This window comes from Pseudophryne corroboree, chromosome 4 (genome assembly GCF_028390025.1).
Source record: "Pseudophryne corroboree isolate aPseCor3 chromosome 4, aPseCor3.hap2, whole genome shotgun sequence".
NCBI lineage: Eukaryota > Metazoa > Chordata > Amphibia > Anura > Myobatrachidae > Pseudophryne > Pseudophryne corroboree.
Genome location: NC_086447.1, coordinates 902608707 through 902625081, shown reverse-complemented (window position 1 = coordinate 902625081; position 16375 = coordinate 902608707). Strand labels below are relative to the sequence as shown.

The 16375-nt window shown below is 46.7% G+C and overlaps 1 protein-coding gene across 1 annotated transcript in view; it reads left to right on the top strand.

The window, feature by feature from the left end:
- Positions 1 to 16375, top strand: part of ALK (ALK receptor tyrosine kinase) — a 1590950-nt gene that overhangs the window by 950939 nt on the left and 623636 nt on the right. The gene's annotated exons all lie outside the window — the stretch shown is intronic.

The following is a 16375-nucleotide window of genomic DNA, read 5'->3' as shown; positions in this document are numbered from 1 at the left end:
GTGACAGTACAAAACATTGCAGAACATGAACAAGGTTTATAAACTGCATTAGCGGGCCGGTCATACCCAAATCAGCAGCGGGACAGCTGAACCCAAAAGGTCTGATGCTGTTGTTGGCAGTGAGGAGATAATGATATAATGAGGAAAGGAAAAGCACAAGAGGGAAAAGGGCCTTGCTCGTGAGAGTTTAAAATCTAAAGGGTCTTACTCGGTTCTCAAAACCGAATCTTATTGGCTATCCAAAACACGTGACATCAGTGAGCCAATAAGATTCGGTTTTGAGAACCGAGTAAAACCGAATAAAACCGAATCCGCTCATCACTAGTTTTAAGGATACAACTTCTCAAAAACTTGACTTTTAATGTGTCCTGCAAACATCGAACATAGGGGGTAATTCTGAGTTGATCGCAGCAGCAAATTTGTTAGCAGTTGGGCAAAACCATGTGCACTGCAGGGGAGGCAGATGTAACATGTGCAGAGAGAGTTAGATTTGGGTGGGGTGTGTTCAATCTGCAATCTAAATTGCAGTGTAAAAATAAAGCAGCCAGTATTTACCCTGCACAGAAACAAAATAACCCACCCAAATCTAACTCTCTCTGCACATGTTATATCTGCCTCCCCTGCAGTGCACATGGTTTTGCCCAACTGCTAACAAAGTTACTGCTGCGATCAACTAAGAATTACCCCCATAGGGCCTAATTCAGTAAGCATAGCAAATTCTGCTACGCTCGCCACGCAGTGGCCTCGGTGGCTTGCCACGTTTGCCACAGGTTCTATTCCCACTTTATGGGTGTTGTGGACACCCATGGGTGGGAAATAGTCCCTGTTGGTTGGCATGCGACTGGTGGGATTGTGAGTGGGCCAGATCCAGGGGGTCAGTATTGTGACCGGCGGTCTCCTGAAGAGTGATAAATTGCACAGTGATAAAGTACCAACCAATCAGCTCCTGACTGTCATTTTTCAAACACAGCCTGTGACATGGCAGTTAGGATCTGATTGGCTGGTACTCTATCACCGTGCTATATATCACTCTCCAAGGCGTGATAAATCGGGGCCATAGCATGTAACATGACAGTTAGGAGCTGATTTACTGGTATGTTATCACCGTGCTATTTATCACTCCCCAAATCTTGATAAATCTGGGCATTAAAACAAATCTTCGGCGAGAGGGAGTAAATAGGATTATGACACCCTGTATTCAGCCCTGGACACATTTATCCTCGTGTTGATACTAAAAATTTTAACCTTCTGATACATTTTAGAATTACATAAATCACATGTCCGCAAAAATAAAATTGTCAGTAAGTTATATTGACAACTCTGGTGCAAAGGTGCAAGATGAGAGCGGCATTACAACACACCGGACCGCCATAAATGCGCCATCATAGAATTGTAAATGTCAGTGTATCCACTTATGGAAAAATAAGAGTTCAGAGCTGCGAGGGAAGTAACAGGAGATAATGATAAACACAGCATAACAGACGGTGATTTACACATAATTATATAGGATATAGCAGACTTTAGCTGCAAAACTAAACAATACGGTTCAGTCAGTGTCACGTTCAAGGAAAAAACACAAATTAATGTAGGAATATGGGGTCTATGGTGGTCATTCCGAGTTGATCGCTCGCTAGCAGTTTTTAGCAGCCGTGCAAACGCTATGCCGCCGCCCACTGGGAGTGTATTTTAGCTTAGGAAAAGTGCGAACAAAATAATTTTGTGCAGTTTCTGAGTAGCTTCAGACATACTCAGTGCTTGCGATCACTTCGGACTGTTCAGTTCCTGTTTTGACATCACAAACGCGCCCTGCGTTCGCCCAGCCACGCCTGCCTTTTTCCTGGCACGCCTGCGTTTTTATGAACACTCCCTGAAAACGGTCAGTTGACACCCAGAAACGCCAACTTCATGTCAATCACTCTGCGGCCAGCAGTGCGACTGAAAAGCATTGCTAGACCTTATGTGAAACTACATCGACCGTTGTAATAGTACGCCGCGCGTCTGCATTGCGCCACATACGCATGCGCAGAAGTGCTGTTTTTTTTTTGCCTCATCGCTGCACAGCGAACGAATGCAGCTAGTGATCAACTCGGAATGACCCCCAATGTACTAAGCTCTGGAGAGAAATAAAGTACCAGCCAATCAGCTCCTAGCTGTCATTTTTCAAACTAAGCCTGTGACATGACAGTTGGGAACTGATTTGATGTTACTTTATCTCTCTCCACGCTTTGATAAATCTCCCCATGTGTTTTAAAAGGATAGCAGCTCTGAATTGCGGGCTTACATTATTAGGAATATTAATTACTATATGGCTTCGATGGCAGTCTCTTCTTAAAGTGCCTCAAATAATTGAATTCATTTAAGTTGCTGCCAGTTTAAATCCTGAAGGGAATGCAGGGCCGGCTCGAGGCATGTTCGACTCGAGCGGCCGCGCATGGCGCCACCCTTAAAGGCCGCCGCACGCTGGCGCCGCCATGTCGGAGCCTGGAGCCGGCCCTGGCCTGTAGCCTGCGGGCTGCCCCGCCTACTTTCTGTAAAGTGATGTGTGGGGCATTAATGTATCTTGATAATGTCGATATTATCTTAAACCATAAAGCTATACCTTTAAACACACTTTTACCATGGAGCCGCTGCGGCCGCTAGACTTAGTACACACGCTACGTACTCTGTACGCTATTTGCGTACAGAGTCCCGTACCTTGTACAGACTTAGCGTACAAACGCTGCGCTGGGGGTACAAAGTACACACAGCGCGCACACACTCTTGATATACTTTAAACCTTATTGGTAATGCAATGCAATGATATTATTACACTCTAAACCTTATGCAGCAAAGCACTGCAATGATGTTACACCTTAAACCTTATGCAGCGCTGACGGTACAAAGTACCCGCAGCGCGTACACAACTTATCAATACACTCTTAACCCTTATACAGTTAGGTAATGTAAGGAGAGAGTATTGACTGCATAGGAGAGGAAAGAGTTAAACATCTGGGGAGGGGTGGACCTAGCTGTGAGGAAAGTACAGCCTTCTTTAGGGGGAGGGTTTGCTATATATAGGGAAGGAGAGGCCATCTTAAGTCTCTTGGTGATTTGCTTTCCCACCCTCCCGCCCTGGTATTAAGAATTTGTGGCACGTGGGCTTTGGCTTTAAGTTGTTGGCTGTTTTCGTTGGCTATTTATTGGCGGAAAAGAACGGCAGTTTTGTATTGTTTGGAAAACTGTAGTGTTTTTTACAGTTTGTTGTGGTTTAGGTGCACTCACCTCCATCGACTTATGGCCGCTTGACCACCCGTCCGGGAAGGCAGCGGCAGGGCACCCAGGAGCGGTGGGTAGTCACTGTGGGGGTTGAGTTGTCACCTATTACCGGTTTATAGTAAGTTTTAGTAAATTTATAGGGTTAGTTATTTAAAGTTAATTCAGATTAATTGAGCCGTTCTTTTGGGCCGCCACCATATGCCAGCTGGAGCGGCATATTAAATTAATTTCTTTATTACAGGTTTCCTAATGGATAGGGACAAATAAATAGCTAGCAATTTTCTGCCAAAATTCAAGTCTCAGTGTCGTTATTTCTGGTTCTAGGTTATGAATGCTTTACTTTCAAAGAAAGGGGTCCACCAAATATCACTAAGATGTTTATACGCTTTAAACCCTAGCAGGGAAAAGAGGACACAACACAGATTTGTAGTTAAAACACTGGGCTCCGACACCTCAGCGTATATATCTGGAAGGGGATAACAGTACAATTTATACACTACAATACAACAGAGTAAATGGCTACAGTCAATGTTCATACGTGAGAATATTCGCTTGTGCAACCTGGTCCAGTCCTCCGCTAATCAGGTTGATAGCGTTAAGAGTCTTCTGACCGGCCAGGCAGCAACATGCTTTTTATACACTACTTCCAAAAGCAATACAATGGATACTGTAATCCCTTTGTCCATTGGACACAGGAATGCACTTTTACAGTACAGGAGAGGTCATAGGTCGATTTGAATAGGTGGGCGATGTCTTTCTTAACTGCTCTTGTGGGTGGTCTCCTCTGGATTCCCGCCGCATACATAATATACAGTAAATACAGTTTAAACCTATATTCTGCTTCTGCACCTAACTATCCTCAGGAACATGCGATCTTCCTCAAACCAACACCAGAATGTTTCCCTTAAAATACCCTACAGCTGGATACCAAACACCACCTTGTAACCTTGCTCTGTCCCCTCCTATCCTGTAAAGGTGAATCCCTTTGTTCTGTAACCATTTTAAACAGCTATTTCTTTCTGATGTGGTGCAGGGAGGCTATGTGTACATTGTGCACTATTTGGATTAAATATGTAATGTTTTGATAACCCTCCATGCGTTCACAAACTCCGCCGTAAATACCCATACCACGCGCAGGACCGCGGGAGCGACCATACGCAAATTGCGGATATGTGCACGCACGGCGGAACAAGTGCACGCTCAGCGGGCATGTGTGTGTGGTTAGTACGTGATGTGTGTACTGGAATATTTTTCGACTTTGACAATCTGGCACTGTGTGGGCATTTATCTGGCACTGTGGGAGCATTTATCTGGCACTGTGGGGGGCATTTATCTGGCACTGTGGGGGCATTAATGTATCTGGCCCTGCTGGGGGGCATGTCGTGTCTCTGGCACTGCTGGGGGGCATGGTATGTCTATCTGGCACTGCTGGGGGGCATGTCATGTCTATCTGGCACTGCTGTGGGCATATCATGTGTAGCTGGCACTGCTGGGGGGCATGTCATGTCTATCTGGCACTGCTGGGGGGCATGTCATGTCTATCTGGCACTGCTGGGGGCATGTCGTGTGCATCTGGCACTGCTGGAGGGCATGTCATGTCTATTTGGCACTGCTGGGGGGCATGTCATGTCTATCTGGCACTGCTGCGGGGCATGTCATGTCTATCTGGCACTGCTGCGGGGCATGTCATGTCTATCTGGTACTGCTGGGGGGCATGTAGTATCTGGCACTGCTGGGGGGCATGTCATGTCTATCTGGCACTGCTGGGGGCATATCATGTCTATCTGGCACTGCACTACTGTAGACATTATGTGTATCTGGCACTATACTGGAGACATTATGTGTATCTGGCACTATACTGGAGACATTATGTGTATCTGGCACTATACTGGAGACATTATGTGTATCTGGCACTATACTGGAGACATTATGTGTATCTGACACTATACTGGAGACATTATGTGTATCTGGCACTATACTAGAGACATTATGTGTATCTGACACTATACTGTAGACATTATGTGTATCTGGCACTATACTGGAGACATTATGTGTATCTGGCACTATACTGGAGACATTATGTGTATCTGGCACTATACTGGAGACATTATGTGTATCTGGCACTATACTGGAGACATGTGTATCTGGCACTATACTGGAGACATTATGTGTATCTGGCACTATACTGGAGACATTATGTGTATCTGGCACTATACTGGAGACATTATGTGTATCTGGCACTATCTGGAGACATTATGTGTATCTGGCACTATACTGGAGACATTATGTGTATCTGGCACTATACTGGAGACATTATGTGTATCTGGCACTATACTGGAGACATTATGTGTATCTGGCACTATACTGGAGACATTATGTGTATCTGACACTATACTGGAGACATTATGTGTATCTGGCACTATACTAGAGACATTATGTGTATCTGACACTATACTGTAGACATTATGTGTATCTGGCACTATACTGGAGACATTATGTGTATCTGGCACTATACTGGAGACATTATGTGTATCTGGCACTATACTGGAGACATTATGTGTATCTGGCACTATACTGGAGACATGTGTATCTGGCACTATACTGGAGACATTATGTGTATCTGGCACTATACTGGAGACATTATGTGTATCTGGCACTATACTGGAGACATGTGTATCTGGCACTATCTGGAGACATTATGTGTATCTGGCACTATACTGGAGACATTATGTGTATCTGGCACTATACTGGAGACATGTGTATCTGGCACTATACTGGAGACATTATGTGTATCTGGCACTATACTGGAGACATTATGTGTATCTGGCACTATACTGGAGACATTATGTGTATCTGGCACTATCTGGGGACATTATGTGTATCTGGCACTATACTGGAGACATTATGTGTATCTAGCACTATACTGGAGACATTATGTGTATCTGGCACTATACTGGAGACATTATGTGTATCTGACACTATACTGGAGACATTATGTGTATCTGACACTATACTGGAGACATTATGTGTATCTGGCACTATACTGGAGACATTATGTGTATCTGACACTATACTGTAGACATTATGTGTATCTGGCACTATACTGGAGACATTATGTGTATCTGGCACTATACTGGAGACATTATGTGTATCTGGCACTATACTGGAGACATTATGTGTATCTGGCACTATACTGGAGACATGTGTATCTGGCACTATACTGGAGACATTATGTGTATCTGGCACTATACTGGAGACATTATGTGTATCTGGCACTATACTGGAGACATTATGTGTATCTGGCACTATCTGGAGACGTTATGTGTATCTGGCACTATACTGGAGACATTATGTGTATCTGACACTATACTGGAGACATTGTGTGTAAGGAACACTACTGTAGCTGTTATGTGTAAGGCTGCTAACTGTGTGCGTAGAGGGGGTGTGAAAATATATTTATTTATAGTTTGAGAATATGAAGTTGCGAGGCCCCGCCCACTTTCCTGCGAGGCCATGCCCACTTTCCAGGAGCGCGCGCGACTTCGGCGCGCGCATAGAGTATGGGAGGGGGTGCTTTGAAATTTTCTCGCTCAGGGTGCTAGTAGGCCTGGAGCCGGCCCTGAGGGAATGAGACACACATTGGATATAGGGCCCGATTCAGACCTGAACGCTGTTGTGCGAATTCGCACAGCGTCCGATTATCGAATGACTGCGTATGCACCGCAGTATGCAGGCACGTCACCAAACAGCGTCAGGATGGTGCGACAATTTTGATCGTACAGCATATGCAAAGCGATTGAAAGGAAGCGGACGTTTGTGGGTGGTAACTGGCCATTTTCTGGGAGTGTCAGGGAAAATGCAGGCGTTCCCAAGTGTTTTCAGGGAGGGTGTGTGACGTCAGCTCCGGCCCCGATCAGCCTGTTTGTATCGCACTGTAGGAGTAAGTCCTGGGCTGCGCACAGACTGCACGCACTGGAAAAATCATTCGATGGTGAGTGAGTTGCGAACGGATTTACAGCTGTCTGGCAGAATCTTCGCATTCGAACACACTTACACGGGACGGGTCTTCACTCTCCCTGGGCGGCGACTATCTGATCGCAGCCCTCTGCAAATCTGCAGTACAGCGATCAAGTCTGAATTAAGCGCATAGTACGCAGTTTAGTTAACACCACCCCTCGCCTATATCTGTTCTATATGTGAATTAAAGCATCAGTGATCTTTTCCCAGCCCCAGTGCTGTATCTGAGCTCTGAGCCTAGTTACTCTAGAAGCCTATGTAGTACTGGGGCTGATGGGGTATCAGGGTCGGACTGGCCCACAGGGGTTCCAGGGAAACCACCGGTAGGCCCCACTGCCTGAGTGCCCACTCCTTCCTCTAGGGATCAGGTTCCAGACTGTGCACTTGTATTATACATGCTAGATATGTTGCATTACACTGCACTAAACTATTGTGTATTTCAAGCCTCTGTGGAGGCTGGCCACACCTCTTTTGTAGGCTGGCCACACCCCTAAGTATGGGCCCCTATAACTGCATTCCCCCAGTGGGCCTTTCATGCCCCAGTCCGACACTGTGGGGTATAACACTTTATCAGACTCCTGCTGCCACCTCCACTAGTTCCCTCGTACCCATAATATAAGAAATCAATGTGAGGCTATTTGTGGTTTTTGGTGGAATTAGCTCAATCAGAAGCTCCCATTCCATGCTGATTACATCATTCTAGCGCTGATACACTGCTTTACTCTTTATACACTTCTTTATTCTTACTTTGGAATTACTGCGCTATAAATGGACGATTAGCAACAATTTATATTTTTCAGGAATATCTGGTCTCTGTTTATATCTGAGGTTGGGAACAGGAATTTGTGGGAATATTCACATGGTTTCCAGGGAAATAATTCAGACAAATCCTGGGATACTAGTGTCCAGGGCAGATTCTAGACAATTTGGCTTCCAGTGCGAACACTAAAAAAATGCCCCCCCCCCCATATACATATAAAAAATTTACATTTGTGCGTACCCTCAGAATGAGGTGTGGACTCGCTGCAATGGGTGTGGCTTTTCTGCAATGGGTCAGGACATAGTGTCCCTTACACCATATTATACCCCGCACAGTGTTGCCTCTTGCATCATATTAAGCCACCACAGTAATGCCCCTGACACCATATTATGCCCCACACAGTAATGCCCCTGTCACCATATTATGTCCCTACTGTAATACAGTATGCCACAGTACCTGCTCATTGTCAAGGGGTTTTGCTCATTGTTAAGGGATATCAGCAGCCCCACCACCACCACCACTGCCTCCAGTCTCTGCAGTCCCAGTGGGGACCGCTGCTCGCACCTGCCCCTATAAATTTTCAACAACTTCCCACTTCTCTGCAACAACGTCTCTCACCAATCTCTACATTCACCACACTTGACACTGCTGTATCCCACCTGCACCAGACCCTAGAGAGTGCCCTTGATGAAGTTGCTCCAGCTACCCATCACACTCCACGTAGGCTTAGATGCCAACCATGGCACTCTAAATCAACAAGACACCTACAAAAACTGTCACGTAAGGTAGAACGTCATGGCGGAAATCTCAGAAACCAAGTGACTTTCTCACATATAAGACTACCTACCACTCCTATCGTCAGGCCCTGGACACTGCCAAACAAACATATTTCCAATCTCTCATCTCTTATCATGCCACCAACCCCAAACGACTTTTTAATACATTTAAATCCCTTCTTTACCCTCCCTCACCTCCCCCACTAGCTACTATCAGTGCACAAGAACTTGCTTCCTACTTCAAGGATAAGATTGATAAAATCCGAGATGAAATGGTATGCTCTAACTCAGCCAGTGACCTGCTCAAATCCCTATCTGAACCCTCTGGCACTTTCTCTTCATTTGATCCCACAAGTGAAGATGAAGTATCAACACTCTTTTCATCCTCCTACTCCACTACCTCTCCTCTTGATCCTATACCCTCACAGGTCAGTAAAACTTTGTCTCCTGTGCTTATCCCAACCTTAACTAAAATCTGTAATCTCTCTCTCTCTATGGGATCTTTCCATCTCTGTTTAAACATGCAGTGATTACTCCCATTCTGAAAAAACACAACTCTGACCCAAACACACTCTCTAACTACCATCCCATTTCTCAGCTACCCAGTCCCTCCAAGCTACTTGAGAGACTTGCCTACACTCGCCTTACACACTTTCTTAACTCCCACAACTTAATGGACCCACTTCAGTCAGGCTTTCGTGCCCAACACTCCACGGAGACGGCACTGACCAAAGTAGTGAATGATCTGGTCACTGCTAGATCAAAAGGCCATTACACACTACTTATTCTTCTAGATCTCTCTGCTGTTTTTGACACTGTTGACCACTCTCTTCTCATACAAACACTAGAGTCGCTAGGTCTTCAGGACACAGCCCTTACTTGGTTCTCATCCTACCTATCTAATCGATCTTTCAGTGTTCACTTCTCTGATTCTACCTCCTCTTCTCTACCTCTATCAGTTGGAGTACCGCAAGGCTCAGTCTTAGGTCCTCTGCTTTTCTCAATCTATACCTCCTCTCTTGGTAAACTAATCAGTGTCACAACTGAGGGCCTGAGCTGACGGGAGGCAGCCTCAGTTGTAGGGGCTGAGATGTACCGGAACCTGGGAGGTTGTATCAGACCCCTGGACATGTAAGTAACATGAATAATAACTGCCCGAAGGCGTGACCACGACAACTTAGATAAAAGTCAATGATGTTTATTATGACAACTCCGCATCACAGCAGCAATAAAAGAAAACGTAAAAGTCAGCAAAGAATAAATACAGTTCCTGAGTACTACAGCATGGCAGGAGCCACAGGGCACTGGTAGTGTGAGATAGTTCTTATGATCTTCTAGATGGAAAGTCCTTACCAGGCCCGGCTGTAGCAATGGAGATAACCCAGGATTATACCAGCTGGTGTTCCAGGAAGAGCTGGGTTGCTGAAGGTAAAACAGCTGCTGTGGATACTGGCTGGAACCAGACTGTTGTTAGCACGGAGTGGATACTGGCTGGAACCAGTTAAATAATAAATGAACTTTGGGAGCGATGAAATGTGAACTGAAATGTAGAACTTGAGAGCGGAGAAATGATAATTCCGGTGGAGAGTGGTAAAGTGTAGAAAGGACACCGGCCCTTTAAGGGAAGCTGTACTCTGCTGGAAGCTGAGGCTGGAAGCAGGTAGTGTTGTAGCTGGAAACAGATGAATCCACAATGGATTGGAGAGTCAGGCTACACCGCAGGTGGAATGCTGGTGCGGGTCTCTATGGTGGAAGTCTTGAGACAGGAGCTGGAACCTGGAAGACAATCATAGAAGAGAGACAAACAGGAACTAGGTTTGACAACCAAAGCACTGACGTCTTCCTTGCTCAGGTACAGCTTACTTATACCTGCAGCAAGGAAGGGGTTGGCTAGGCAATTATGCAAATCAACAACACAGACAGCAGATTGGTGGAAATGATCAGATGACAGAATCCAAGATGGCTGCGCCCATGCAGACACTTGGAGGGAAGTTTGGTTTGTAATCCATGTGGTCTGGGAAACAGTAATGGCGGCGCCGGCCACCGGAGACAGGAGACGCCAGGCTGATAGATGCACATTTAACCACGCGGGCACAGCGGAGGCCGCGGCTGATGAAAAGACCACTCTGTATGTGGAAACTCAGGAACAGCGGAATCCGGTCCTGGAACGCTGAGCCCGCCTTAGGAGGCATCTGAAGGGTAAGTAATGGCGTCCAGATACCCGGATCGTGACAGCACCCCCCCCTTTAGGAGTGGCCCCAGGACACTTCTTAGGCTTTAAAGGAAACTTTGCGTGGAAATTTCGGACCAAGGCAGGAGCATGGACGTCAGAGGCATTGGTCCAAGAGCGTTCTTCAGGACCATAGCCCTTCCAGTCAATGAGATACTGAAGTTGACCGTAACGGTGACGTGAGTCCAGGATCTTGGCCACTTCATACTCAACGCCTCGTTGAGTTTGGACTTTCGGAGTTGGTGGAAGTGAGGAATGAAACCGATTCAAGATTAGCGGTTTCAACAGGGAAACATGGAATGTCCTGGGTATTTTTAAGAAGGGAGGTAACTGGAGTCTGTAAGCAACAGGATTGATGACTTGATCAATTTTGAAAGGACCGATGTAGCGAGGTGCAAACTTCATACTGGGAACTCTTAACCTCAAATTCTTCGTGGATAACCATACCCGATCACCCACCTTGAGAGCAGGAACTGCTCGACGCTTCTTATCCGCAAACTTCTTGTACCTGAACGATGCCTTGAGCAGAGCTGATCGTACGCTCTTCCAGATATTGGCAAACTGATGCAAGGTGATATCCACTGCGGGAACAGAAGTTGCTGGAAGCGGTTGGAACTCAGGGACTTTAGGATGGAATCCAAAGTTGGTGAAAAATGGTGTTGAAGAAGATGAAGAATGATACTGGTTGTTATGACAGAACTCGGCCCAGGGAAGTAATTGAACCCAGTCATCTTGAGAGGAGGACACATAGATGCGGAGGAAGGCCTCCAAGTCCTGATTCACCCTCTCAGTTTGACCATTGGTCTGAGGATGGTAAGCCGTGGAAAACTTTAACTTGACTTGGAGGACTTGACATAAACTTCGCCAGAATTTGGCTGTGAATTGAACTCCTCGATCTGAGATAATTTCTTCTGGAAGACCGTGGAGTCGGAAGATCTCTTGTATGAATACTTGAGCCAACTTGGAAGCTGACGGAAGACCGGTGAGAGGAATGAAGTGTGCCATCTTGGTGAACCGGTCAACTACCACCCAGATGGTATTGAACTTGTTGCACATGGGCAAATCTGTAATAAAATCCATCGACAAATGGGTCCATGGTCGACGGGGAACAGATAGTGGAACCAGTTGCCCCGCAGGCGACTGGCGGGATACTTTATGTTGAGCACACTTTGGGCAAGATGCAATAAACTCCAAAACGTCCTTTTTCAGAGTTGGCCACCAATAGGACCTAGAGATAAACTCCAGGGTTTTTTGGATACCTGTATGTCCGGCAAAACGGGAAGCATGGGCCCAATGCATGAGCTTCTTCCTTAGTGTCGGCTTCACAAAACTTTTCCCTGATGGGGGCGTAGAGTCCATCCCTACCGTGGAGAATGCCAACGGATTTATAATAGGATGCTTGTCTGAAGACTCTGACTCATTTTCTTGCTCCCATGAGCGGGAAAGGGCATCGGCCTTGCGATTCTGAGAGCCCGGACAGAACTGGAGTTTAAAGTCGAACCTGGAAAAGAAAAGTGCCCATCTGGCCTGACGAGGGTTGAGACATTGTGCGCCTTTTAGATATAGAAGGTTCTTGTGGTCTGTAAGGATGGTGATTGAATGAGAAGCTCCCTCCAACAGATATCTCCACTCCTCTAGAGCGAGCTTGATGGCTAGCAACTCCTGGTCGCCAATGGCATAGTTGCGCTCCGCTGGGGAGAACTTCCGTGAGAAGAAACTGCAAGGATGTAAATGACCATCTTTAGCCCTCTGAGATAACACCGCTCCTACTCCAACGGAGGAGGCATCCACCTCTAAGATGAAAGGAGAGTCGATGTCAGGCTGTTTCAGGACAGGTGCAGAGATGAACCTCTGTTTTAAAAGATGAAAAGCTTGCATGGCTTCTTCAGACCACTTGGACGGGTTAGCACCCTTCTTGGTGAAAGCAGTAATAGGCGCCACAATGGTGGAAAAGTCTCGTATAAACTTTCGGTAATAATTGGCGAACCCTAAGAACCTCTGGACCCCTTTGAGGGTTAAGGGTACCGGCCAATTCTGGATTGCTTGTAGTTTCTCAGGATCCATCTCTAGTCCGGAACCGGACACAATGTACCCTAGAAACGGAATGGACTTGACTTCAAAGACGCATTTCTCTAATTTGCAGTAGAGATGATTGACACGGAGACGGGACAGAACCTCCTTTACCCAGAAACGATGTTCCTCTAAATCGTTGGCAAAAATGAGGATATCATCTAGATAGACCACGACATGACGGTATAGAATGTCTCTGAAGATCTCATTGACGAAATGCTGGAAGACAGCTGGAGCATTGCTCAATCCGAAGGGCATGACGAGGTACTCATAATGTCCGTCACGGGTGTTAAATGCGGTCTTCCACTCATCACCCTCACGGATCCGGATGAGATTGTATGCACCTCTCAGGTCCAGCTTTGTAAAGATGGTAGCTCCGCTAACTCTGTCAAAGAGCTCAGTAATCAGGGGTAAAGGATAGCGGTTCTTGATGGTAATGTCGTTCAAACCTCTGTAGTCGATGCACGGCCGCAGACCACCATCTTTCTTCTTTACAAAAAAGAAGCCTGCGCCGGCTGGAGAAGAAGAAGGTCGAATGAACCCCTTTGCTAGGTTCTCTTTAATGTATTCCTCCATAGAATGTGTCTCGGGGAGAGACAACGGATAAGTTCGGCCTCGAGGTGGAACCTTCCCTGGAACGAGATCAATCGGGCAGTCCCATTCTCTATGAGGAGGAAGGATATCAGCAGAAGCTTTACTGAACACATCCGTGAAATCTTGATATGGAGGAGGTGGAACATCAGACGACCTGGGGGAGGAAGAACAGACAGGCAACACTTTAAACAAACATGTCTTAGTACAGGAGGAACCCCATGCCAGGATTTGCGTAGTCGTCCAATCAATTGTAGGATTGTGAAGACGGAGCCATGGAAGGCCCAGGACCACAGGATGTGTGGCTCTTGGAATCACTAAAAATGAAATAAGTTCGGAATGAAGAACTCCCACTCTCAGACGAACTGGTAGAGTCCTTAGAGAAATAACTGTATCAAAAATTTTACTGCCATCCACAGCAGTTAAGGAAAAGGACGAAGGAAGTCTCTCGGTGGGTAGGGACCACCGTTTAACATAGGCTTCAGTAATAAAGTTCCCAGCTGCTCCGGAATCCAGGAGGGCAATGACGTTCTGATAACGTTGAGCAACTTGAAGCGAGACTGGGAGGTTACAATCTTGAGGAGATGGAGAGGAGATCATTACTCCTAGCCGGCCCTCTCCTTGGCGAGCTAGGATTTGGAGTTTCCCGGACGTTTGGGACAGGCATTAATGGTGTGAGACGGAGCTGCACAATACAGACAGAGAAACTCGGAGAGACGTCTTCGGCGCTCAGCAGGAGTTAAACGGGAACGGCCAATTTGCATGGGTTCATCTGTAGTTGGTGACAGTTGGCGAGGAGGAGGAGTAGAAGATTTTGGAGCAGATGATCTTCCACGCTCAGTTGCTCTCTCTCTGAAACGCAAGTCAACTTTCGTACAAAGTGAGATTAGCTCATCTAACTTGGAGGGTAAGTCTCTGGTAGCTAACTCATCTTTAATACGCTCGGATAAACCATGCCAGAATGCAGCATACAGGGCCTCGTCGTTCCATGCCAGTTCGGATGCCAGGATCTGGAACTGTATAAGATATTGTCCTACAGTACGTGATTCCTGGCGTAAACGGAGAATCTCAGACGAAGCTGAAGTTACCCGGCCTGGCTCGTCGAAGATGCGCCTGAATGTTGACACAAATGCAGTGTAAGAAGATAGCAGGGTGTCGGACCTCTCCCATAACGGTGATGCCCAATCAAGGGCTGAGCCACTGAGAAGAGAAATAATGTAGGCAATTTTTGTACGGTCACTGGGAAAATTGCCAGGTTGTAGCTCAAACTGAATCTCACACTGGTTGAGAAATCCCCTGCAGAATCTTGGAGATCCGTCAAATTTTGCTGGCGTTGGAAGATGAAGACGTGGAGCAGAAATGGGTAAGGTGGGTGGGGTTATAGCTGGAGTCACTGTGGTTGACGCACCAGACGCGCCTGATCCACGGAGAGTTGTCTGAATCCCATCCAGCCGAGTAGAGAGATCCTGGAGACAGCGGATGATGTGGCCCTGTGCAGCCTCCTGATGTTCTAGTCGGGCTGCCAGTTCTTGCATCGGCCTGGCCGCTTGATCCTGGTCTCCGGCTGGATTCATTAGGTCAGTGCTTACTGTCACAACTGAGGGCCTGAGCTGACGGGAGGCAGCCTCAGTTGTAGGGGCTGAGATGTACCGGAACCTGGGAGGTTGTATCAGACCCCTGGACATGTAAGTAACATGAATAATAACTGCCCGAAGGCGTGACCACGACAACTTAGATAAAAGTCAATGATGTTTATTATGACAACTCCGCATCACAGCAGCAATAAAAGAAAACGTAAAAGTCAGCAAAGAATAAATACAGTTCCTGAGTACTACAGCATGGCAGGAGCCACAGGGCACTGGTAGTGTGAGATAGTTCTTATGATCTTCTAGATGGAAAGTCCTTACCAGGCCCGGCTGTAGCAATGGAGATAACCCAGGATTATACCAGCTGGTGTTCCAGGAAGAGCTGGGTTGCTGAAGGTAAAACAGCTGCTGTGGATACTGGCTGGAACCAGACTGTTGTTAGCACGGAGTGGATACTGGCTGGAACCAGTTAAATAATAAATGAACTTTGGGAGCGATGAAATGTGAACTGAAATGTAGAACTTGAGAGCGGAGAAATGATAATTCCGGTGGAGAGTGGTAAAGTGTAGAAAGGACACCGGCCCTTTAAGGGAAGCTGTACTCTGCTGGAAGCTGAGGCTGGAAGCAGGTAGTGTTGTAGCTGGAAACAGATGAATCCACAATGGATTGGAGAGTCAGGCTACACCGCAGGTGGAATGCTGGTGCGGGTCTCTATGGTGGAAGTCTTGAGACAGGAGCTGGAACCTGGAAGACAATCATAGAAGAGAGACAAACAGGAACTAGGTTTGACAACCAAAGCACTGACGTCTTCCTTGCTCAGGTACAGCTTACTTATACCTGCAGCAAGGAAGGGGTTGGCTAGGCAATTATGCAAATCAACAACACAGACAGCAGATTGGTGGAAATGATCAGATGACAGAATCCAAGATGGCTGCGCCCATGCAGACACTTGGAGGGAAGTTTGGTTTGTAATCCATGTGGTCTGGGAAACAGTAATGGCGGCGCCGGCCACCGGAGACAGGAGACGCCAGGCTGATAGATGCACATTTAACCACGCGGGCACAGCGGAGGCCGCGGCTGATGAAAAGAC